The 23,788-nt window shown below is 42.5% G+C and overlaps 1 protein-coding gene across 3 annotated transcripts in view; it reads left to right on the top strand.

Moving 5' to 3' along the window:
- ston2 (stonin 2) overlaps positions 1–23,788 on the top strand; it is a 144,458-nt gene that overhangs the window by 99,271 nt on the left and 21,399 nt on the right. Inside the window, exon 1 of one of the 3 annotated variants that reach the window (XM_068038580.1) lies at positions 15,230–15,325. The exons of the other annotated variants lie outside the window; for them this stretch is intronic. The gene's annotated coding sequence lies outside the window, so the exon portion shown is untranslated. Of the gene's footprint in view, positions 1–15,229; positions 15,326–23,788 lie in introns of those variants that run through there. 3 annotated transcript variants of the gene reach the window in all.

A 23,788-nucleotide genomic window follows, 5' to 3' on the forward strand; every position in this document is an offset into this window, starting at 1 on the left:
TACCCTATTCCAACACTCTCCTTATCTCTGTAAACTTATTATACATAATTTTCTCCTTCCACAAGTAGTGTGCTCTCTGCAAATTATTTAAAGCAAAAGTAAAATTAGTTTCTAACAATACAACACAGTTTAATAGTTATTTTAAAACAGAAGTGCATAAATCACATTCCTCACCAATTTTGCTCTGCCTCTTGGATCCCACTTTCCATTTTGACCTGTGTTTGATTAAAAACTAGTTCTGGTTACTGGTTTCCCACTTAATCAAGTGTAAGGAGTCTGAAGATTGACACGTTTCGATCAAGGACGTAGTCAGCTGTTTTAAAACATTAAACAGACGAGCACTATTTCAGGATTAGTTTTCCCATGCTTGAGATGAGTAGCCTAATCATGCAATAACTCATCCACAGCACAGACAGGTGAACCTTTGTACAATGCAGGGTATCAGATTTTACAGGCGACTATTAAGAAAATGATTTTTCTTGAAAACGATATCCTTCCTTCCTCTGTTCCTATGGATGATGAGAGTCACTATTTTCCTGCAGTCTGATTCTTCTAATGAGTACATTCAATAGATATCGACCTTTTTATAGGGTTCTTTCATAAATTAGAATATAATTGAAAGGAAACATTTGAGACCTGCAAAGGATGCCTTTGTTGTCAGCTTGCACTAAATAGAATCTATCCAAGAATTCTACACATTGTGGCAGATCCAAAGGATTGTCAGTTTGCTTTTGAACAGAGCCACCCAAGTCATTAATCTTCTGATCAAAGAGAGCTCCTTTAACAACCCTCTCATCTTCACCCGCTTAAATTTTAAAGGAAAGCTTTGTGGAACTGGATCTAGTCAGATCCACCCTGAAGATCTCTCTTTATTCTTGAAAATTGAAATTTTCTCTTTGTAAGAGAACAGTCTGGCTGGATTTGCTTCAAAGACTGAGTAGTGGTCAGTGGAGGTAAAATATACTTTTCACAAACTGTGTCAAATAGCAAAACTTTCAACCTAAGCAAGGTATTCACACCATCCGATTTTCATTTGAAGTAAATCAGGTGGGATGTATAATAGACAGCTGATCTAGTATTACTTGTTTTATGCTCCTGCTGGAGATGAAAGCCTCTCCCAGTATAACTTTTTCAAAGGATGGAAACTAGGATGGTACTAGTTTTAAAATCTGAACATCTATGTATCACTAATTTACCTGTGAGCAGTTATTTTGCCACTTTTGGATAATTACAAAGCAGAGCCAGGTCCTGATCTGACTATAGACATGGTGGTGTGACTTGCCTTTGGGAGCAGACTCCCCATAACTGGGCATGAAATATAACTCCATTGTGATGTCACGTTGGGATTGGTATGTGCTCAGACAATCTGTTGAATGTCCTGAGTACTTTATAAAGTCTTGCAGAGACTATTTTATTTAATATTTTCAGAAAATGGGTGTTTCCATCTAAACTTGCAAAAGGTGGGCCAACAGTAGTGTACTGAATGCAGTTATTTTGCAGTAATACGTACACTTCAATTAGAACTTTCACTGAAATAAGAATCCTCAATCAGGGCCAGGCCTGACAACTGAATGATACCGAGAAAGATTCCCTGGGTTCAGTTGAACTTTCACATCCAATTTACACTACGCTAGCGTTGGTGCAAAACCAAAATTGTTTTGCACTGATACTAACTTTTGTGTAAATGTTCCACAAAGTGTACATGGAGATTGTTAATAGAACAGCTGCATTCCCCAGATCTGAGCTGAACAAGATCCCATAGACATCAATAGAGTATTACATTTTAAGTACCTTTCAATATTCTATCAACTCCTCAACTGTTAAAGACTGCAGATATCATATACTTTTTAAATTCCTTCTTGGATTTGAACTTCGTTGGCAAAGACAGCATTTATTGCCCATCCCTAATTACATTATGCTTATGGCAGAAAAGGATTCAATCAGAGTTTTAATAAGTATACACAAAATGTGGGGGGGGTGGGAAAAACACAAGATGAACTTCATTCACGATGTAAGACACCATAGATGTCATGCTGCAGCATTGCAATCACTCATTGTTTGTATTCATTAATTATCAAAACATTTCTGAGACTGCGAGAATGTGATTCTAGCCAGTCAGTCAATGCAATTTTGATGTCACTCATTGTCGATCTGTAGTTTCTGGTCTCACTTTTGCGATATTTGACTTGTGGAGTATTTGACTTTTATTGTAAGGTGCAGAAAAAAATGGAAGAGGTTTCCCAGCACATCATCAATATTATCCAGGAGTAATGATGAAGCCAGTCTTGTTCCTTTTCCCACATTATTTCACCTATACCTATTTTTAAAAATAAGTGTTTGATCTCTTTCGTGCCATAAATCGGCAGGATAGACACTGAGAAAGTGTTTCCCCTGGCTGGGGAATCTGGAACGAGGGTTGTGGATGTTCCATTGTTGAATGTACTTAAGGCTGAGATTAACAAATTTTTGGTGTCTCAGGGAATCAAAGGATATGGAAAGCGGACGGGAAAGTGGAGTTGAAGCCGAAGATCAGCCATGATCGTGTGAATGGTAGAGCAGACTTGACAGGCCATATGGTCTACTTTTGCTGCTACTTATATTCTTATTTCACGATCGGATAGTATAGATCTGAGTCATCAGATCACGTTTTAGTTGAGCTAGTCTGTAGGAAAAATTGTTTTTTTTCAAAGGAGTTTGAAAATACCAGGTAAATTACATTAATGACTTTCAAAACATCAAGCATTGTGAAATACAACAGTATCCACATTTAGGATGTATTATCAGATATTTGCTATGCTCCAGCTTTGTTTAAGTAGCAAAATCTTTGTTGTCCTGTTTAACGCACAGTATCACACTGGATTTAAGGCTGCTTTACTCATAAACTGTTCCATGTGTAAGATAATGACCGGGATTTTATGTTCGTGATGGGGACCTCGATGTCCAGAAAAAATGACGCAAAGAACCCCGCGTCGTCTCTTCTGTGGGAGGCCTGCCGAATCTAGCGCCAATTAAGCACGTAAGTGGAAACCGGCAGGCCTTCCACAGGATCAAGGACCTTGGCGATGGAAGTCCCGTCTTCAGAGAGCTGCCAGCCAATCACAGGCCAGCAGCTCTTTCACTGAGCAGCAGAGGCAGTGGCTGCTGCCACTGGAGCACCCACCCAAGGCCCAGGAGCTGCGCTGGTCCCAGGCCACAGGTAGGTCTGGACCGGAGGGGTCTTGCAGGGTGGTGATTGCAGGGGAGATGGGTGGGGGTCAGTAGCATGGGCAGGGGGGTGGTTCTCAGCGAGCCCCCCCTCTTTTCCCGATTCCAGGTCCCTCATTCAGGCACTAAGGGCCTTTTAACAAGGGACCATCCCCTGCCACCCTGGAGCTGGAAAGTAGCCCACTTGTTTTTTTTATACCGCGCTTCTCGTGCGATGACAGGGCTGCCGCCACGCGGCTAATTGCGGCGGCGGTGAGATAAAGCCCTTCATTGGGCCTTAATTTTGGCAGAGGCGAGAAGGTGGCAGGGTTCCGCCTCCAAATTCACCACGGGGCAGAGCATAAAGATCCCCCCCAGTGCTCTTCAAACACTTCTGTATGCAGACACTAGCAAATATTGACACACCACAGGACTCCTTGTCCTACCTTTCGAAAGACTTAGTCAGCTGTCCAAACAAACATAGTAGTGTCATTGCCAAAAGCAGGGTCCTGCAATTCCTCACTACTTCCTTTGGCTTAAAAATCATGCATTCTGAATGGGGGGATGAATTTGGAGTGGGACCTGGTTTCACTGGGTATCAGCCCTTCCCACCAGCTGCAAAATAGGAGGGGGTGAGGGTGCCTCAATCCTGATTTCACTGTAAGAGGCACGAATGGTGTCGTGATATTTCTTACTGGAAATCCCACCAGTTCTGCCTGTTGTGCAGACATAATGTTTGCCTGCATGATACAGCCGTAGTTGCTGTGCAAAAGGAATCAGTGGATCCCATAATGCCATTGCAGTTAGGAATGTGGCGACTGAATGAGAGAGCGAAACTAAGTAACTAAAAAAAACATTGAATCATAGAAAAGTACAGCACAGGAGGAGGCCATTTGGCCCATTAAATTTGTGCAGCTCTTTTGAAGAGCAATCCTTTTAGTTCCTGTTCTTTCCCCATATCACTGCAATTTTTTCCTCCTTCAAGTATTTATCCAATTCCCTTTTGAAGGCTACTATTGAATCTGTATCCACCACCCTATCAGGCAGTGTATTCCAAATCCTAACCAATCTTTACAAAGTAAAATTTTTCCTCATGTCGCCTCTGGTTCTTTTGCCAATCATTTTAAAGCTCTAGTTAACAAACGTTCAGCCATTGGAAACAGTTTCTCTTTATTTACTCTGTCTAAACCCATCATAATTTTAAACACCTCTATCAAATTCCCTCTTACTCTTCTCTGCTCGAAGGAGAATAACCCAGTATCTCCAGTCTATCCACATAATGGTTAACCCTCAATCCCTGGGATTGTTCTAGTAAATCTAGTAAATAATTACCAGATTATTTGGCAATTTATCTCATTGCAAAATAGCTGCTGGTCTTTTCTGCAACGCAACAGTGATTATCTTTCAGACGTAATTCATTGTGTTATGACTAGGTGAGGCAGGAGTCTGGGGCTCCCCTCTCAGCCTTTGCCTCCAGGGTTTAATTTTTAAAAGCACCATGTTTTTTAGCTTCCCCTCAGTGAAGCCTTGCTCACTGCTCTCTAATTGTAATGGCAAAGAAATCAACCATCAGGTTTTCTTAGATTTAAACAAGAAAGGTGTAAGTTTATTAACCTTGAAACACTAATTCAGTTAAAACTACTAGAAATACGTGATGCGACCACGCTAGCTTGCATACACGATAAACACATGCAAATAGAGACAGAGGAGGAGAAATAAGGAAAAAGGTTTAATGTAGTAGCTGGAGTTCAGTTACTGGCTTTTGGGTTTGATGTAAAGTCTTGGATTGCATTTGTCTTGCAGTTCTCGGGGGCCCAGTGCACACTTTCAAACTTGTTTGGCTGCAGGAGTCTTCTCGCTTAGATTTGAGTGGCTTCAGTGGATCCCCTGGACCTTCATGAGAGAGAGGGAGAGACATTCCTTCTCTGTTGTCTTCAAATTGCAGTCTCCTTTCCAACTGTTCAGTGAGCACAATTCAAAACTCCCAAGTTGGCCAGCAGGTTAGTCATGTGACTAACTCCTTATTTGGGACAACCTCTCCTGCAGTTTGTGGATTTCAAAGTTCTCGGTGAGTGGGGGGTGTAGTGCTGTCTCTTAGACAGACAGGATGTGGATCGCGGTTGCCCAGACCAATCTTTGTTAATTGAATCAGTCAGCAGTTCCCATTGTCTCCTTTTTCCAACTATCTTTTAGATTGCAACATGTACATCTATGTTTCAGTGGTCCTTTAAACCAAGCCTTTTTTTTCAGTCCAGCAACAGTTCAAAATTAATGTTCCATACGACAAAACCAACATGTTTCACATTGGCAGGTGTGGTTTTCATGACAAGCACCTTGCCCTACTAGTTTGAACTTCAGGAATCCCCCACTGGGGGGTTAGGGTTAGGGTCTTCGTTGTGCTGACAGCTACATAGATTTTGAGTTGCTAGGGGCTCTTCAGAGGGTAGGCAGAGGTGCATCTGCAGGAATTGAGAGTCCTGTCTTATTTCCATCTTACCACCACCAACACCAACCACCCTCCAACTGCCCCCTCCCCCCACCACCTCCAGCACAAACAAAACACTGGTAATCTCACTGACTCAGCTGAACTTGATGAATGCTATCTAAAGTTTTTGCTTCTTAGTCTACTCTTAACTGTACCAACAAAATCATTTGTTATGGGTTTTTTTGTACCATGTATGAAAGAAGTATAATGGATAATAAGATGTATGTAAGGATTAATTTTAAAAGAAAATTATGAGTGTGTTAAGCACCATGTTACTGTTTCTCTGCTGGTTCACTTTTTCTTTTATGTGAATTTATTTTTTGTAATAAATTAGACTTGTAGTTTTAGTCTGAACTAGATATTATAAACGTGTAATGCTTTTCCAACTGTTAGAGAGCAGGAGTATATGGTAAGTATCCCATATGTTATCCTATGATACAAGGGTACACGGTGACCTGGAGGTACACTACACTATTTACTACATGCTTTAAGTTGTAAATTTCAGCTTCTTATGAATACTTCACTAATGGAAACTGCAATTTATGGGAACACAAATAATGAAAATTGGAAGAGACATAAACTGTAATACCTATCTACGAGAGTTGTTGTTCTCTACCTGGCAATTCCCTTACATATTACAAGGTTCTCATAATATTGCTTGCTGACCTACACTGGCTCACCAGCTGGCAACGTCCTCCAGTCCTACAAGCCTTTGAGATTTTTGCAATCATCCATTTCTGGCTTCCAGCATATTCCTGATTTTAATCACTTTTAGCTGTCCAGGCCCAAAGCTATGGAATTCCCTCCCTTAACCTCTCTGTCTCTCTACCTCTCGCAACTTTTTTTGTTAAGATTCTCCTAAAAAAAAAACCTACCTCTTGGATCAAGTTTTTGGTCATCTCCATGTATGGCTCAATGTCAAAATTTTTCTTTTTTTTGTTGATATCAGTCTTGGTAACCACCTTGTGGTATTTTATTATGTTAAATGTTCTACATAAATGTAAGTTGCTATTGTGCCTATAGAAAAGAAAATTAGTAGAGAAATATTTTTTTTAAATATAGGGCTGGATCTTCCAGAAGAATATAGTCCTGCCACTGGGACAGAAAGCAGATCCTGAGCCCACACAGACAGACGGCAATCCCCGGGTGGGATTTTACTGGCGGCAGCCAATTAAGGACTGCCTCACAGCTGCCAGCCCAATCAGAGGGTCAGCAACGCCACTGACAGAGGTGGCCGCTGCTAAGGCTGCAGGGAGAAGAAAAGAGCGCCTCCATGTTGAGGTGCCCTTGAAAGCCAGTTAAGTTTCATTTTATTGTGCCAGGGCCAGGCAGGAAGGCACCAATGATCAGAGGGGCGATCCCGCCAGTGGCAGCGTCGAAGCCGCAGGGGAAGCTTCTACTGCTGGGGGAGCCCCTCCATGGGCCATGGATCGGCTATTAAGGAAGGCCCCTGGCCTAGGACCCACTGGCAGGCCACCACGGTTTACCTGGTGGTCTCCACACATGGCGAAGGCCTGTTCTGACATTGGGAAAAAATGCCAGAGGGGACAGGAAGTGACCATTAATTGACCAGTTAATTGGTTTAATTGGCCACCCTCTGACTTTCCTGCGATTGAGAATATCCCGTGGCGATGGGAAGACATTGGGTTCCCCTTCCGCCATCATTTTACGAGGATGCCGCCTTCACAAGGCTGGTAAAATTCAGCCCAGCGTCTCTTGTAAACCAGCCAATTCTAGTTCAAGCAGTTAACTATTCTGACCGCTTTTCAATGTTATTACACTATATACTATATTTATGTGCACAGTTTGGATGTTTTGCACTCAAAAATATGAAAGTAGAATATTCTTCCTGACCAAAAAGGCAGCTTTTTCCAAGGAGCCTTCAATTTGGAGTCTAAACATTTAACTTCAATTCAGAATCTAGTTACTGATTGTGATTGCTAGGTTTTTTTTAAAGTGGTTTCATGTTAAGACAAACGTGGGTATTGATGGTAAACGCACGATATTGTGCTACAAGATTCAGATGGATATTGCTCATCTATTATTTTTTTATCAATTACTTCTGAATGCTAAAAAGCCCGTGTTCACAGGACAGTTTTGGGTCCTTGTCCCTGTGCTGAATTGTAATGGATACTTTTCATTGTACAGTCACCGTGGCAACTGCTTTAAGTAAATCAGTTGGTACTTCTTGCAGATGAACGTGTTTTAACCTGCTTATGAATAGGTGAGACAGATGTGTTTAATATTGTGCATTCCAGTATGTGATCAGAAGCCCAAGGAAAATAGAGATTGAGTGACAGTGCAGCTGTGGGGTGAGAACAAAACTTGTTTGTCTGGATTCTGTGTGCTCTAAGCCTAACTAATGAAGCAAACAGGTGGAGGCTAATCCTGCCAACAAACCATTTCTTTTTCAGACAAAAATCAGGTTCTGTGAGACTGTAAAAATGGCAGTATAAATTCTCAGTAACAATTACATCCTTGCTACAATAAACCTTTCCAAATCTCTGATAATAGCTGCTGGTTTGGGGAGGTTTAGTTAATCCTTTATTCTCTGTTGATAATCACTATTCTGGATTTAGACAGCTGTTCTAACAGCTTTCAAGCTCTAAATTTGCGCAAAATTTTTAATTCACTGATGTTTTAAGAAAAATGTATTAATTTTCCTTTTAATAAGAAAATTAAGAAGTAAAATGACTGCAATAATTCTAATATTTTTCTTAACCGTAAACTAAAGATATGCTCATCTCATGAATCTTTTCATATGAACATTTGTTTCAAGGTTTGATTACCTGTATTCAATTAGAACTAAAAAAATGTGCCATTTTATTGAAATATAGAGCAGAAATTTTAACTTTTGACCCTCTCACAGTGGGGCAGGCTGGCAGCTGGTCAGGAACCGCAAGTACGTGGAGTGGGCTTTGCCGTAGCTTTTTAACTCAGCCACAGTATTCGCTTCCTGCTTCTAGTTTCCTGCCCAATCGGAGCAACCAGGTGTAATGACGACCCGCAACTGATACTTGATGGGTCTCTATTTAAAGGGACCTCGGTAGGGGTCAAGTGGCCCTTTTGCAGAACTTTGAGGAAAGAGAGAACAAGCAAAATGATGGAGGCTCAATGTGGGAACGTTATTTATTCCCCACCGTTTTTCTCCCTCCTCCCCCCCCCCCTTGCCCCACCACTCTGAAGCATTCCTAGAGATCTGGCTATGGGCTGTAAAGGCCCACAGAGAAACACCATTTTTAGCAGACAGGAGGAAGAGGCCAGCCTCTGAAACGAAGCAGGCATGGCTCGAAATGGCTGAGGAGGTCAGCAATAGGAGTGTGGTGTACCTCACAGTGCCAAAAGATATTCAATGACCTCATCAGGAAAGGTAAGTGGCATCCCCAGCACTTTCCTGCACAGCACTCTCCTGCATAGCTCTCCTCAGACCAACATACCTTGCAGCTGCACCACTCCTCTCTCCCAAGGCACCTCCTCATATTCCCATCTGAACAGCCAACACCTTCATCTTTCTGCCATCCCTCACAGTCATCCTCCACAAATGTTGTCCTTCCATTCTCTCAAAAGATTCTGTTTCTCATATGCCTAACTCTCTGCTTTCTCTCCTGGACTCCAGGGAGAGGCAAAGAACCAGGTCTGGCCATCCAGTCATAGCCACCCTCGTAACTGTGAGTGAAGAGGGCATGGAGATCGGCAGAGTGTATAGCTATTTTAGATGGAGAGATGGGGTCTGCCAGATAATTGGTGACAGAATTAGATATTACACAGCCACACAGCGGACAACACTCACTCATGTTGAATTGATGTCAACAGTAACTGAAATATGATCATCTGCACAATGATGACTTTGAACTCCTTCCCCTTGTCAATCCTAATTAATGTCTTTCATCTCCCACAGGTCCTTCAAGTGTTAGACAGGAACTGGTGCAAGAGGAGACAAAGCAGTCCTCAAAGGAGGACACACACTCTGAGGAAGCACTATCACATGACTCACGTGCACCCTCCATCAGTTCAGATACACACATCTCAGGGCCTCCAAGGCAGGTAGCTACATTGTCACAGAGTGAGCCAAAGATCACATGAGAACAGAGCAGGTTGGAGACAGAGAAAGCAGTGGAGAGTCCATGTCAGAAGGTGCAGGACACTCAAAGCTCAGCTGAGCTGCAAGCAGATGCTGAGCCTTGGGCCATCAACGAAAAGAACTATTCTGGACCAGCAGCATAAACTGAGAGATTCTGTCTGCATTTCCAGACACACTTGAAGTGAGATTGGACAATTCCGTCTCTCGCATGACTGCCGTGACATCTCCATGGAAAGAGAAGCCGCTTGCATGGAGCATGCGATGCGGCAGACAGCTGAGTGCGTGCTGGCCCTCGCCAATGCACCGACACGTTCAGTCTGACAGTTTAAATAGGTTGGAAGAAAGCTTTGCCCTGGCCATTCAGTGTGTCACTGAAGTACAACAAAGAGATCTCCAGCTCTTAGCTAGCAGGGAAGTGCAGGTGGGCCATAAGAGTGAAGATGGAAAAAGGGCATATGGAACTGGGAACTCTCCTCAAAGCCCTCCCATTTCTCTCCCCTTGCCCCACACCCATTCATTCAGAGCCCCCATGTTGCCTTTTGTCCTGATGGCTGAGTCTGCTCCTGCAGACTTCCAGGTAAGGCAGTCTTTGGCGGGACCCAAGCCCACACGACATCCATCATGAGCTCTCAGCTGTCAGAGCAACCATCCTCTAGCTCTGCTGAAGCCACTGGGGTTGGCACCACATAGAAGTAGTCAGAAAAGGAAGAGAAAGACTTTTGTAGTTTCACAAGGGGAATCACTTGGGTGTTTACAAATATGTCAACCATATGTCTTCACAGACTCAGATTAGCTTAATTGTGCCTGCATGAGTCTGTCATGGGCATCCCTGGCAGCTAATTGAGTGCCTGCAGGGACCCTGCCCCATCAGGCTCCTCCTCCTGCTGCTCCTCCATCTTCCTCCTCCTCCTCCAAGTATGCAGCTCCAGTCATCTCTGTGGTGCTATGTTGTGCAAGGCATAGCAAACCACGACCATTCTGGATACCTTTTCTGGTGCCTACTGAAGATGGCTTCCAGCTCTGTCCAGTTACCTGAATCGCATCTTCACCAACCCAATGGCTTGGTCTCCTGCTCATGCGGCTTCGGTTGTACCTTTCCTGTTCATCAGTTCTGGGATTTCGCACAGGTGTCATCAGCCATGTCCTTAGAGGGTAGCCCTTGTCCTCAAGGAGCCATCCATTGACTCTGTTTGGAGGTATGAAGTTCTGTGGGAGACATGACTGATGCAGAATAAAGGCATTGTGGCAGTTTCCAGCATATCTTGCATAGACATGCATGAACAATGGTTGCATACCAACTGAACATTGATGGAGTAGAATCACTTTCAATCAACAAATATTCCTGGATGATCTGAGAACGCCTTGTGGGACGTGGGACCACCTAAAGCGTCTATAAGTGAAGGTTACCGGAGAAAGTGGTCGCGTCACATGTGACCATGGAGTTGTGGGTGTATTCCAGTTAAGTTAAAACCCATGTTTTCTTTGGATATTATTTGCAACCCTGTGAATCTTACAATAGTTCACATACCAAAGGAACAAGTAATATTACAATCAGTAGCATCAATGGTATCGGGCACCTGGGAGATGCACGTGTGTGCAGCAGATAGTAAAATCCTGCAGATATCACCAGCATATCCCTGGCAGGAGCCAGAGGCGAAGACATTCCATGCTTTCGTGACCTTGATGACTACTGGTAATGCGTGCCCACCTGGCCCACTTGGTAGAAGGTCTTGTTCCAGGAGACTGCAGATGTCAGCAGCAACCTGCTGAGAATGTCTAAGCATCCTTAGGCACTGTTGCTTAGTCATGTAGAGAAATTTGATCCTCTATCTGTGCTGGGGCTATTGCCTCCTTTTGAGCTAGAGCTCTTGAGTTCATCCCCTCTGTCCTGTGGAATGGCAGGTGGTTGAGGAGAAGACAGTTGCTAGTTATGCTGCTCCTGGTTCTATTGGTGTTGCTGGTGCTGCTCCTCTTGTTCCTCATCAGAGGTCCAAGGTAAAGCTACATAAGCTGCTCCCATGCTGCAGTGAAAGCTGACAGCAGGGAAATGCAGATCAAAGTCAAAAAAGTACAAGGTAGCAGAAATGAACTCCAAAGTGTTGGAAATCACATCTAAAGCAGTGAAAGCACACTTTCAGAACAAGTCTCCTATGAGCAAAAGCCTTTCAACCTAGATGAGGAAGCAGGTATCCTGGTTCAGTTTTTAAAGGCTTTCAGATTTCATAGCCTCGTCATTCCCCACTGTACTCTCACCATGTTGACCCCAGCGAGTTTCAGACAGCTCAGGAAACCTGTGCATTGGCAGTTAAAGCTAGAACACAGTGTTAAATTTGCCTTTTAACATATGTAATTCTCAGACCCGCCATCCCCTTGGGGCTTTCCAGCACTCCTCCAAACGAGCATAGGTTAAATGCAGAAGTAAGTGGAATCCTGTCGGGTTTATGACACGCCAGCATTTTTTAATATTTTAACCCCCTCACACCAAGCCTCCTTTGCAGGTTAAAATTCTGCCCATCGCGTATGCAGAATTGTAGAAATTGTAGAATTTAAAACATCAGACTAGCTGAATCAAATATGTAAATCAGTAATCAACACATAATGAAGATGACACAGTGGTAATGTCACTAGACTAGTAGTCCAGAAGCCTAGGCTAATGCCCATGGGACATGGGTTCAAATCCCACCACGTCAACTGGTGGAATTTAAATTCAATTAATTAATAAAAATCTGAAATTGAAAGCTCATCTCAGTAATGGTGCCATGAAATTATTATCAATTGTTGTAAAAACCCATCTGGTTCACCAATGTCCTTTAGGGAAGGAAATCTGCTGTCCTTAACCTAGTCTGGCTTACATGTGACTCCAGACCTACAGCAATGTGGTTGAGTCTTAACTGCCCTCTGAAATGGCCTAGCAAGCCACTCAATTGTCAAGGGTAATTAGGGATGGGCAACAAATGCTGGCCTTGCCATCGACACCCACATTCCATGAAATAATTTAAAAAAAGAAATAGAGTTGAGTTTACTTACTTGAGTTGGATATAATCCAACCTTTTTGTCATGTAAAATGTTTGCACTTTAAGGAGTGGTTACTTTTCCTGCTGTTGAACAGCAACTATTTCGGCTTTCCAAGCCCTGTCCTATTATTGTATACCGTACAACGTGGAAGAAAGTTGAATCGGCTTTTGTTAACTCTGTTTTATGTTAGCAGTCTGTCTTTTTTTTTATTCGTTCGGGGTGTGAGGACATTGCTAGCAGGCCAGCATTTATTGCCCATCCCTAATTGCCCTTGAGAAGATGGTGGTGAGCTGCCTTCTTGAACCGCTGCAGTTCTTGGGGTGTAGGCACACCAACAGTCCAGTTAGGAAGGGTGTTCCAGGATTTTGACCCAGCGACACTGAAGCAGCAGCGATATAGTTCCACGTCAGAATGGTGTGTGACTTGGAGAGGACCTTGCAGGTGGTGGTGTTCCCATGCATCTGCTGCCCTTGTCCTTCTAAGTGGTAGAGGTCGGGGGTTTGAAAGGTGCTGTTGAAGGAGCCTTGGTGAGTTGCTGCAGTGCACTTTGCAGATGATGCACGCTGCTGCCACTGTGCGTCGGTGGTGGAGGGAGTGAATGTTGAAGATGGTGGATGGGTTGCCAATCAATTGGGCTGCATTGTTCTGGTTGGTGTCGAGCTTCTTGAGTGTTGTTGGAGTTGCACCCATCCAGGCAAGTGGAGAGTATTCCATCACACTCCTGACTTGTGCCTTGTAGATGGTGGACAGGCATTAGGGAGACAGGCGGTGAGTTACTCACCACAGAATTCCAAGCCTCTGACCTGCTTTTGTAGCCACAGCATTTATGTGGCTGGTCCAGTTCAGTTTCTGGTCAATGGTGCCCGCCCAGGATGCTGATAGGGCAGTTGATAGTTTGTAATGCAGCCAGTGGTATATGCGATTTCTGTACTTAGGATGATATAGTTGGTGTGACAGTTTTTTCTTAGGATAAGTTGATCCCCTGGAGGCAGCACCTTTACAGTCAAACCTTTACAGTGTTGTTGAAATGCAGGATCTTAATAATACGTTGGAGGTACCATGTATGAAAGGAATACTTTCTGTTTAGCTTATTGCCCTTCATGTGAACATTGGGGAAAGGAGATTATGCTTTTTTCCTACTGAGAAATTAGCATATTAGAGATCCACACCATTTGACTCTTTCCCAGCTATTCTATATCTAGTGGGTGAGTGCATTCTTTGCTGTCACACTCCTGTCCTATCCGTTGCTAACTTGAGAACTTCGGTGTTAACTGGCTCTAAGTCCATCAGTGCTGAAAACTGATTTGCATTGCATTGGAATGGTGATCCCTGCTTGACATCAGTGTGGTGATTAAGGATAGATCCATCACATACGCTGTCCAAGTGAGTGTTTTATGGCTGGGAGACCTGCCAAGGGTCTTAAACAGGTCATTTTCTTTCAGAGAAAAGTTAAAATTTTCTGCTTGTAGCCTGGATCCCCAACTGCAAGAAAATTGAATATTCTGGCTTGTTTGTTTTGATGTCACATGCTCCCACTGAGAACTCGCTGAAGATTCCCAATCTTCCCAGTTGTCATTTGTCTCACTGATTATCTGTGACACTGTGACTGGGCTGAATCTCTCGGGGGCTGGTCCTCTTTGCAGCTCTCAGACCCCAACTCTGCTGCAACACTCTGTTCCTGACCTGACTCCTGACTGTGTTTTGTGTCTGGAGCAACCTCCTGAGTATTGCAGTCAATCCAGTCCAGTGCTGCGGACGGTTGGACAGATTACACTGTAAATCTTTCCTTTGTCAGCCTACCAGTTCCCCCTTGAACAGAAATTGTTCTTCCCACATCTCGGATGCATAGAATCATAGAATGGTTGCAGTGCAGAAGATTATTCAACCCGTCATGTCCATGCTAGCGCTCTCAGAGCAGCTCAACTAGTCCCACTCCCCCGCCCTTTTCTCCATGGACCTGCATAATTTTTCTGTTCGGAATGCAATTTTTACAAAATATTATCAGAATCTGCTTTCCTTGTTGCGTTTTACTTTGTACCATTGCAAAACATGAGTGTGCCGTTTCTGTGGAGGGCAGAATTGATTAAATAACTATTGCTGTGTGTTTGTACAAATGAGGATTTGTGTGATGGATTTACACTTACAAATAAAATCTGAGATGAAAAATGATTCAATTTAGTTGGTGCACCACCTCATGCAACAACTGAACCTGCAGTAGTTTCTTGTTTAAAGCCTTCTGGTTGTACAGACTTAATGTAGGAATAGAGAAAGATTTATAAGTTTGCCTAAGGAATGTTAAGAGAGGCTGAAGTCCTCGGAAAATTAAACTTGTTATCTTGAAAAGCTTTTTTTATATGCTGTGGGTGTGTCATGTTGTGTCAACTTTAAATTTGTTTGACCTGAGCAGTTAAATGCCAGCCTGTCCCAGGCAGGCAGGCGCAAGTTCTTCTCATGCATGCAGTGTGCATAATTCATCACATGACAAGAGAAACGATAGTGTCAGAGAAGGATCTGCTGGGAACCAAACTTATCAAAACAGACCTGAACTTTGAGACTTCTGAGTAAGTACTTCCACCACTGTTCCCCAAGGAACTTTCTAACCCCATAAGAGTATTTCTTTGTTCCCTGTAAACAAAATTGTTATTGATCCGGGGAGTGTTCGATCTCTAGGTTTGTGTGGAGTAGTAACCCGATACTGGCTTTTTAATTTCAGAGCTTACGTTAGCACGAGGAAAGTGGGTGTTATTTTGTCCTTTTGTGCATTTATGTTGACAGAGTAAAGTACAGGAGCTATTTTCTTAATGCAATGTCCTGGATCATGTGCTTTGTCTTGAGTTTTGTAAAATTAAAAACAATTAAAGCTGTTCATTGCCTGCTTCAATTTTTAACAAATTGAAGTAGAAATAAAGCAGCTTGTCCTTTATATGGAACTAGTGTAGCACAGAAGCAAACATTTAAATTGTTTTATGGGATTTGTGGAATATAAATGATTTTTTTTCCACTTATTTACAGATTGTTTCAGTTTCAATACAAATTGGGTTTTGTGCTTTGAAGAATAGACAAGTGAATGCTTGTGGGCTTCTGTAGGAGTTTTAATGAATTCAGTGCTTTTTACAAATCTGAGCCTTGTGTATTCATAAGATTGATATACTAGCCAGCTGGAATGCTTAAAAGACTGGGAGAGACTGCAGCCTAATCTATAAAGAATTGAGTTGCTGATCTGTATTGCCATCAATGCTTAGCAACAGGTTCAGCTTCATGTATTTTTTTACTCTTCTAGCTTGTTAGAAACAGCTGAAAAGCTCGTACCCATTTATGTTTTTTGGTGCAGACATGTAAGCCCTCAACACCTGTAAATTAAATGGTATTATCATGACCTTATTGCCTATTTTCTCTTGTCACAACAGCTGTAGTTTATGGTTATTCAATTTAAAAATGTTTTGAAAGGAATGGTATGACAATTGTGCATTTTCACATTTTAGTATTGTTGTTGTTCCCCAACCATCTCCCATTGTCCTGCTGGATTTGTGGTCTCCTTTTCAGTTCAGAGGGTAGGAGATTTCAGTGACCACTTTCAATGCTACTCCTTTGAGATTTGCTTCAGCTGTGTGGGAAAGGATATTTCCCAAATTAATTTTGCCCCGGGGAATGCCACAAAAGTCTCTGCTGTTTGCACTGCCTATAAATGACAAAGTGAAGAATGCTTCAAATGCATGGTATATAATCAGTTTTGCTGATGACACCATGTTATGTAGCCTGGTGACTAGTATAAGACAGCTGGCTACAGTAAAAGAGATTTCACCAAATTGAGGAATAACACAAGAAATTTAATGTGGATAATCTGAAGGGAACGAAAAATGAAACGGGGAACAAGAAATGTATCCACAGTAGATGTCTATCCATCAGCAAAGATGGAAAAGGAAACAATTTGGTGGTGTTTATCAATTATTTAACAAAAGTATTCTCGCAATGTTGCAGTAAGGCTAATCAAATGTTAGCAGATTTGATTAATGTAATTTAATGTTAACACATTTGGAATATTGATGCATTGGAGGGAGTTTGTATGATGAACATAGATCTTTGTGAGACTTGGGGCTTAGCACAGGCAAGATGGGCAGAATGGCCTCCTGTGCTGTATCATTCTATGATATGATAAATTAGAAAGAGACTTTAGAAACTGACGCTTTTATGAAAGAAAAGAAAGTAAGAAAGTTGAGGATTAATGAACAAAATGACTCCTCCTCATTCTTCACTTCTGAGTTGACCTGGCTGAGGCTGGTAAAACTTGTCTCATGGAACACTTGAGCATGAAGATGTATTGATATTGGGATATAAAAATTTAGCTGTTGGGCTCCTAGACATGAGCTAGTAAAGCCTGGCTACCCGACCAAACCCGACTACATGTGTCTGGTTTGGGTCGGGCCTGTATTCTGCATCCAGCATTCGGCTCGGCTCAGGTCGGGTCGTGCTGTTTTATTCCGTATTGTTTTCGCTTTTTTTCTGTTTCATTAATATGTTTGTTATTTACGGGTCGGGTCGGGCATTTAAGAAAATTAAAGACTCGGGCCCGGGTCGGTTCGGGTTGGCTCTTTTCAGGTCGGGCCTGGGTCGGGTTTTAATTTTATGCCCCAGCCAGGCTTTAAGAAATAGTGCTACAAGGTATGATAATTATTTTCCTGTCTGTACATTTATTTGCATAACAGCATATTACAGTCAGAGGCTACTGTAATGAGGACCAGTTTCACAAAGTGGACATAAAAGCACGTTCAGAGTTTAGAGTTTGCATAGGGATACTAAAGGGCAAGCTGCAAGCCTTCCCATGGCCTAATGCATGTTCTAGTCACTCTGGTTCAGCAGGTGGTCATTAACTTTACTTTGAACTTCTGCAAGCAAGCGATAGAGATCCAGTTGCTGCCATTGGATGGAAAAAAGTTTCACAGGAAAGACGAGGTTTCACAGCTGATATTCTGTGTAAATTTCTAACCTTGAAACCATAATTACGAGATGCTTTACACACTCTATCCTACCTTCTCTTTATAAATGAAATCTTTAGATACTGCTGAAAGGTCAGGCCTCAGTTTCTGACTTCTTTCCTTTAACTCCAGTCAGCATCTTTTCTCCTAAAAGACCAAGCAAGATTAGTATGTAAAGAATTGCAGCCAAAAACCTGAGCCCACAGTGTGATATGCTCATACATGTTAAGTGTGTAGGTGGTGCAAATGTAATCTGGCTGCAATTAGCTACTTCTAGTGCTGGCTTGCTTTCATTAATCATCCTGCAAAATCCTTTATCTTTTTCTGCTAGTTCAGGAAAGTCCATGAAATAAAATTCCCATGAATATGGTTCAGTGGCACTGGCTTATAGCATCAAAAGAGCTAATTAAATCAAGTGAAAATAACAAAGCTGAAAAGCAAATTAAAACAAAATAAAATATAATGTTGAAAAAATGCAGTAATATTAGTAACCACAGTAAAATATAAACATATTAAATATTAATGTATAAATGACAATTAAGTCAATGCTTATTGGATAGATTGCATATTTTATCATTCTTAAAGCTCCATGTTCACACACAGCTAAACTCATTGTTTAAATTGCCAAAGGAAATATATGGTAATCAAAACAGATAAAATCGTGTAATTTTTTTTGTTAGCTAAATGTGGCATGTTTGATGCTTCTACACATAATTTGTACTAAATAGCAGCTCCGAATGGAGCTTTTGTTGGTCTAATGAAGACACGCCCTACAATATCCCCACATGGTGAGTTTACAGTTTTGGTTACGCCATACATATGAACATAAGAATTAGGAGCAGGAGTAGGCCACTCAGCCCTTTGAGCATGCTCCGCCATTCAATAAGTTCATGGCTGAACTGATTACTCCACATTTCCACCTACCCCCAATAACCTTTCACCCCTTTGCTTATCAAGAATCTATCTACCTCTGCCTTAAAAATATTCAAAGACTCTGCTTCCACCGCCTTTTGAGGAAGAGAAATCCAAAGTCTCACGAACCTCCGAGAAAAAATTTCTCGTCATCTCTGTCTTAAATGGGTAACCCCTTATTTTTAAACAGTGACCCCTAGTTCTAGATTCTCCCACAAGGGGAAACATCTTTTCCACACCCACCCTGTCGAGACCCCTCAGGATCTTTTATGTTTCAATCAAGTTGCCTCTTACTCTTCTAAATTCCAGCGGAAAGAAGCCTAACCTGCCCAATCTTTCCTCGTAAGACAGCCTGCCCATTCCAGGTAGTATTCTAGTAAACCTTCTCTATACTGCCTCAAATGCATTTACATCCTTAAATAAGAAGACCAGTACTGTACTCAGTACTCCAACTGTAGTCTCACCAATGCCCTGTATAGCTGAAGCATAACCTCCCTACTTTTGTATTCAAATCCCCTCGTGATAAATGATAACATTCTATTAGCTTTCCTAATTATGTGCTGTACCTGCATACTAACATTTTGCGATTCATGCACTAGGATACCCAGATCCCTCTGCATCTCAGAGCTCTGCAATCTCTCACCATTTAGATAATATGCTTTTTTATTCTTCCTGCCAACGTGGACAATTTCATACTTTCCAACATTATACTCCATTTTCCAGGTCTTTGCCCACTCACTTAACCTATCTATATCCCTTTATAGTCCCCTTATGTCCTCTTCACAAGTTACTTTCCTACCTATTTTTGTGTCATCAGCAAATGTAACAGCCATACCTTCGGTCCCTTCATCTAAGTCATTTATAAAAACTGTAAAAAGTTGAGTCCCCAGCACAGATCCCTGTGGCACATCACTTGTTACATCTTGCCAACCAGAAATGACCCATTTAGGCCTACTCTCTGTTTCCTGTTAGCTAGCCAATCTTCTATCCATGCCAATATGTCACCACCGACACCATGAGCTTTTATTTTCTGCAATAACTTTTGATGTGGCACCTTATCAAATGCCTTCTGGAAATCTAAGTACAATACATCCACCTGTTCTCCTTTATTCACAGCGCATGTAACTCCCTCAAAGAACTCCAATAAATTGGTTAAACATGATTTCCCTTTCACAAAACCATGTTGACTCTGCCTGATTACCTTGAGTTTTTCTAAAAGCCCTGCTGTACCTTCTTTAATAGCTTCTAACATTTTCCCTAAGACAGATGTTCAGCTAACTGGCCTGTAGTTTCCTGCTTTCTGTCTCCCTCCCTTTTTGAAATAAGAAGTTACCTTTGCTATTTTCCAATCTTTCGCTCGTACTCTAATTTTATCATCTTTATCAGTCTTTTAGTCATTCTTTGCTGTTTGTTATATTCTGTCCAATCTTCTGACCTGCCTTCCATCTTTGCTCAGTTATAGGCTTTTTCTTTAAGTTTGATATTTTTTTTAACTGTTTTAGTTAACCACGGATGGTGGGTCCCACCCTTGGAATTTTTCTTTCTTGTTGAAATTTATCTATTCTGTGTATTCTGAAATATCCCCTTAAATGTCTGCCACTGCATCTCTATTGACCTATCCCTTAACCTGATTTGCCAGTTCACCTTAGCTAGCTCTGCTTTCATGCCCTCATAATTGCCCTTATTTAAGTTTAAAATGCTGGTCTTGGACCCACTCTTCTCTCCCTCAAACTGAATGTAAAATTCAATCATATTATGATTGCTGCTGCCTAGGGGCGCCTTAATTAGAAGTCATTAATTAATCCTACCTCGTTGCGAAATACCAAGTCTAGTATAGCCTGCTCTCTGGTTGGCTCCAGAACATATTATTCCAAAAAAACTATCCCGAAAACATTTTATGTACTCCTCATCTAGGCTACCTCTGCCCATCTGATTTTTCCAGTCTATATGTAGGTTAAAATCACCCACAATTATCGCTGGACCTTTCTGACAAGCTGCCATTATTTCTTTCTTTATACCCTGTCCTACAGTGTGGTTAATGTTAGGTGGCCTGTACACCACTCCCACAAGTGACTCCTTGCTTTTTATGATTTCTCATCTCTACCCAAACTGCTTCTACATCCTGACCTCCCTGAAGGTCATCCCTCTCTATAGCGCTAATACCATCATTAATTAACAGAGCTACCCCTCCAACTTTTCCCAGCTTCCTGTCATTTCTAAATGCCATATACCCTTCAATATTCAGGTTCCAATTTATGTTGTCCTGCAGCCATGTATCTGTAATGGCTATCAGATCGTACTTAATTATTTCTATTTGGGCTCTCAGTTCATCTGTTTTGTTTTGCATGCTACATGCATTCAGATACAGAGCCTTTAGTTTTGTCTTTTTATTATTTTTGTAATCTCTAGCCTTATCTGTTGATTTACTCTTCGACTTGTATGCTCTGTCCTTTCCTGTTACAGTCTGTTTATCATTTCCCATATTATTACCTTTCTTTCTTGCCTTGTCTCTACTCCTTGATTTACCATATCTTCCCAAATTTCATCCCTTTCCCCCACTATTCAGTTTAAAACCCTCTCTACTTCCCTAGTTATGCAGCTCACGAGAATACCGGCCCCAGCACGGTTCGGGTGTAGACTGTCCCAACGGTACAGCCACCATTTTCTCCAATACTGGTGCCATTGCCGCACGAACCGAACCCACTTCTACCACAACAGTCTTTGAGCCACGCATTAATTTCTCTAATCTTATTTGCCCTATGCCAATTTGCACATGGCTCTGGTAATAATCCAGAGATTAATCCGTTTGAGGTTCTGCTTCTTAATTTGGTGCCCAGTTCCATAATTGACTCTGCAGAACCTCTTTCCTTGTCCTGCCTATGTCATTGAAATCTACATGGACCACGACGACTGGATTCTCCCCCGCCCACTGTAAGTTCCTGTCCAGCCCTGAGCAGATGTGCCGAACCCTGGCACTGGGCAGGCAACACAGCTGTCTGGACTCTCGCTCTTTGCTGCAGAGAACAGTGTCAATCCCCATAACTATACTGTCCCCTACTACCACTACATTCCTTTTTTCTCCCTCTACTTGAATGGCTTCCTGTGCCATGATCAGGTTGCTCATCCATCCTGCAGCCCCCACTCTCATCCAAACAAGCTGAAAGAACCTCAAACCTGTTGGACAGTTGCAAAGGCTGAGGCTGCTGCACTCCTGCCCTCTGGATCCCCTTACCTGCCTCAGCTGCAGCCACACTCTCCTGTCCCTGACCACTGACCAAATCAGAGGACCCTATCCTGAGGGGTGTGACCGCCTCCTGATACAAAATGTCCAGGTAACTTTCCCCCTCCCTGATGTGTCACAGTGTCTGCAGCTCGGACTCCAGTTCAGTGACTCTGAGCCGAAGCTCTTCGAGCCGCAAACACTTAGTGCAGACGTATTTACCCTAGATCGCACTGGCATCCAGGAACTCCCACATGCTGCAGCCATGACACATCACCTGTCCTGCCATCCTTAATGTCTTTTAATTAACTACTTAATTATTTCAATTATTTGTTTTATTTTCCTTTTTTATATATATTTTATTAAGCTTACCACTAGTTCCTTTATTATTTCCAGCCACTGCTGATCTCTTTAAACAAGCAGGAAGCAAAGAGATACAGACCCTTAGAAAATAGGCGACATGTTTAGATAGAGGATCTGGATCGGCGCAGGCTTGGAGGGCCGAAGGGCCTGTTCCTGTGCTGTAATTTTCTTTGTTCTTTGTTCTTTGTTCTCTTTGTTCTATTCCAGCAACAATTTAATGTTCATATGATGAAATTAATATGCCTCATTCTTGGCAGGTGGGGTCTTCATGACACCTTCACACCCAGCAGAATGAAATGTGATTTTTAGAAGAGCATTTCATTAAAAGGGACTAGAGAGAAGAGTATGTACAGGAAAACACACATGCATCTCTCTCATTCATTCAGAAATCCTAAAAATTGTTACAGTGTGTCTTTTCTTGGTAGCAATGCTGCTTTAAACTGCTCTTTTTGGCATCCCAATAAACATGGTTATTGGGGAAGTATTTTTTTTCAGTTTGCACATTTCTATGACTGCCTAGGGTGTCTTTGTTCCTGTTGAGGTCTGCAGGGGGAGGGTTAGATTTAATTAGCCCTAGGTTGGAGTTCTGCTCATGGGCGTCGGCAGTGGGTGGTTCCACTCAACTCTCTTTCAGTGCTTTGATGAGTCATGCAAGGGCTTTTCACCTTATAAGATTGTTCATTCCCTTTTCTCCTGACTGGGGTAGAATTCCTTGCTAATCTTCCCATTGTCCTCTGGGACACTCCTGCTTGCAGGTATTTGCCCAGATTCTACTGCACTCCCCTGTAGCGCTTCAACTAGGTGACGCATCATCCTCTTGGTTTCTCTGCCCTATTTAGGACTTTCTTTGTCTCTGCAGGTTCCTGTAAGTGCTGTTTGCAACTCTGGTGGGGTGCTTCTGGTGTCTGCATTGGCATAGGAAGATGTGGGGTCTAACTTTTCAAACATTTCGGGGTTGGCTGATCGTACAGTAGGGGTTTCCATTTGGGAATTCTTTAACGTGTCCTCTTTGTTCCTTTTTCCCCTTTCCTCTCTAACTTTTTGCCAGCCTTGTACCTGTCTATTCCCTTTTGTTCTCAGCAGGGATCCCTTACAGTTCATCAGCCCTCTGCTGGAGGGTCCTCCAAACACCAATACAGGACTTAGGGGTGCAGATTTCACTGTAGGTTGGGGTTTCCCCTCAACCTGGCACATGTGGCAACTCCTGCAGTATTCCACCCCATCTTTGTGGAATTTTGGCCAGTCAAACTGCTGTCTTATGCTGGGTTTAGTTTTTCCTATACCGAACACAAAAGTCCGAGTGTATCAGGCCTGTGTCCTCAGTACCTTGCTCTATGGCAGCGAGGCCTGGACAACGTATGCCAGCCAAGAGCGACGTCTCAATTCATTCCATCTTCGCTGCCTCCGGAGAATATTTGGCATTAGGTGGCAGGACCGTATCTCCAACACAGAAGTCCTCGAAGCGGCCAACATCCCCAGCTTGTACACACCACTGAGTCAGCGGCGCTTGAGATGGCTTGGCCATGTGAGCCGCATGGAAGATGGCAGGATCCCCA

Source organism: Heterodontus francisci, chromosome 9 (assembly GCF_036365525.1).
Source record: "Heterodontus francisci isolate sHetFra1 chromosome 9, sHetFra1.hap1, whole genome shotgun sequence".
NCBI lineage: Eukaryota > Metazoa > Chordata > Chondrichthyes > Heterodontiformes > Heterodontidae > Heterodontus > Heterodontus francisci.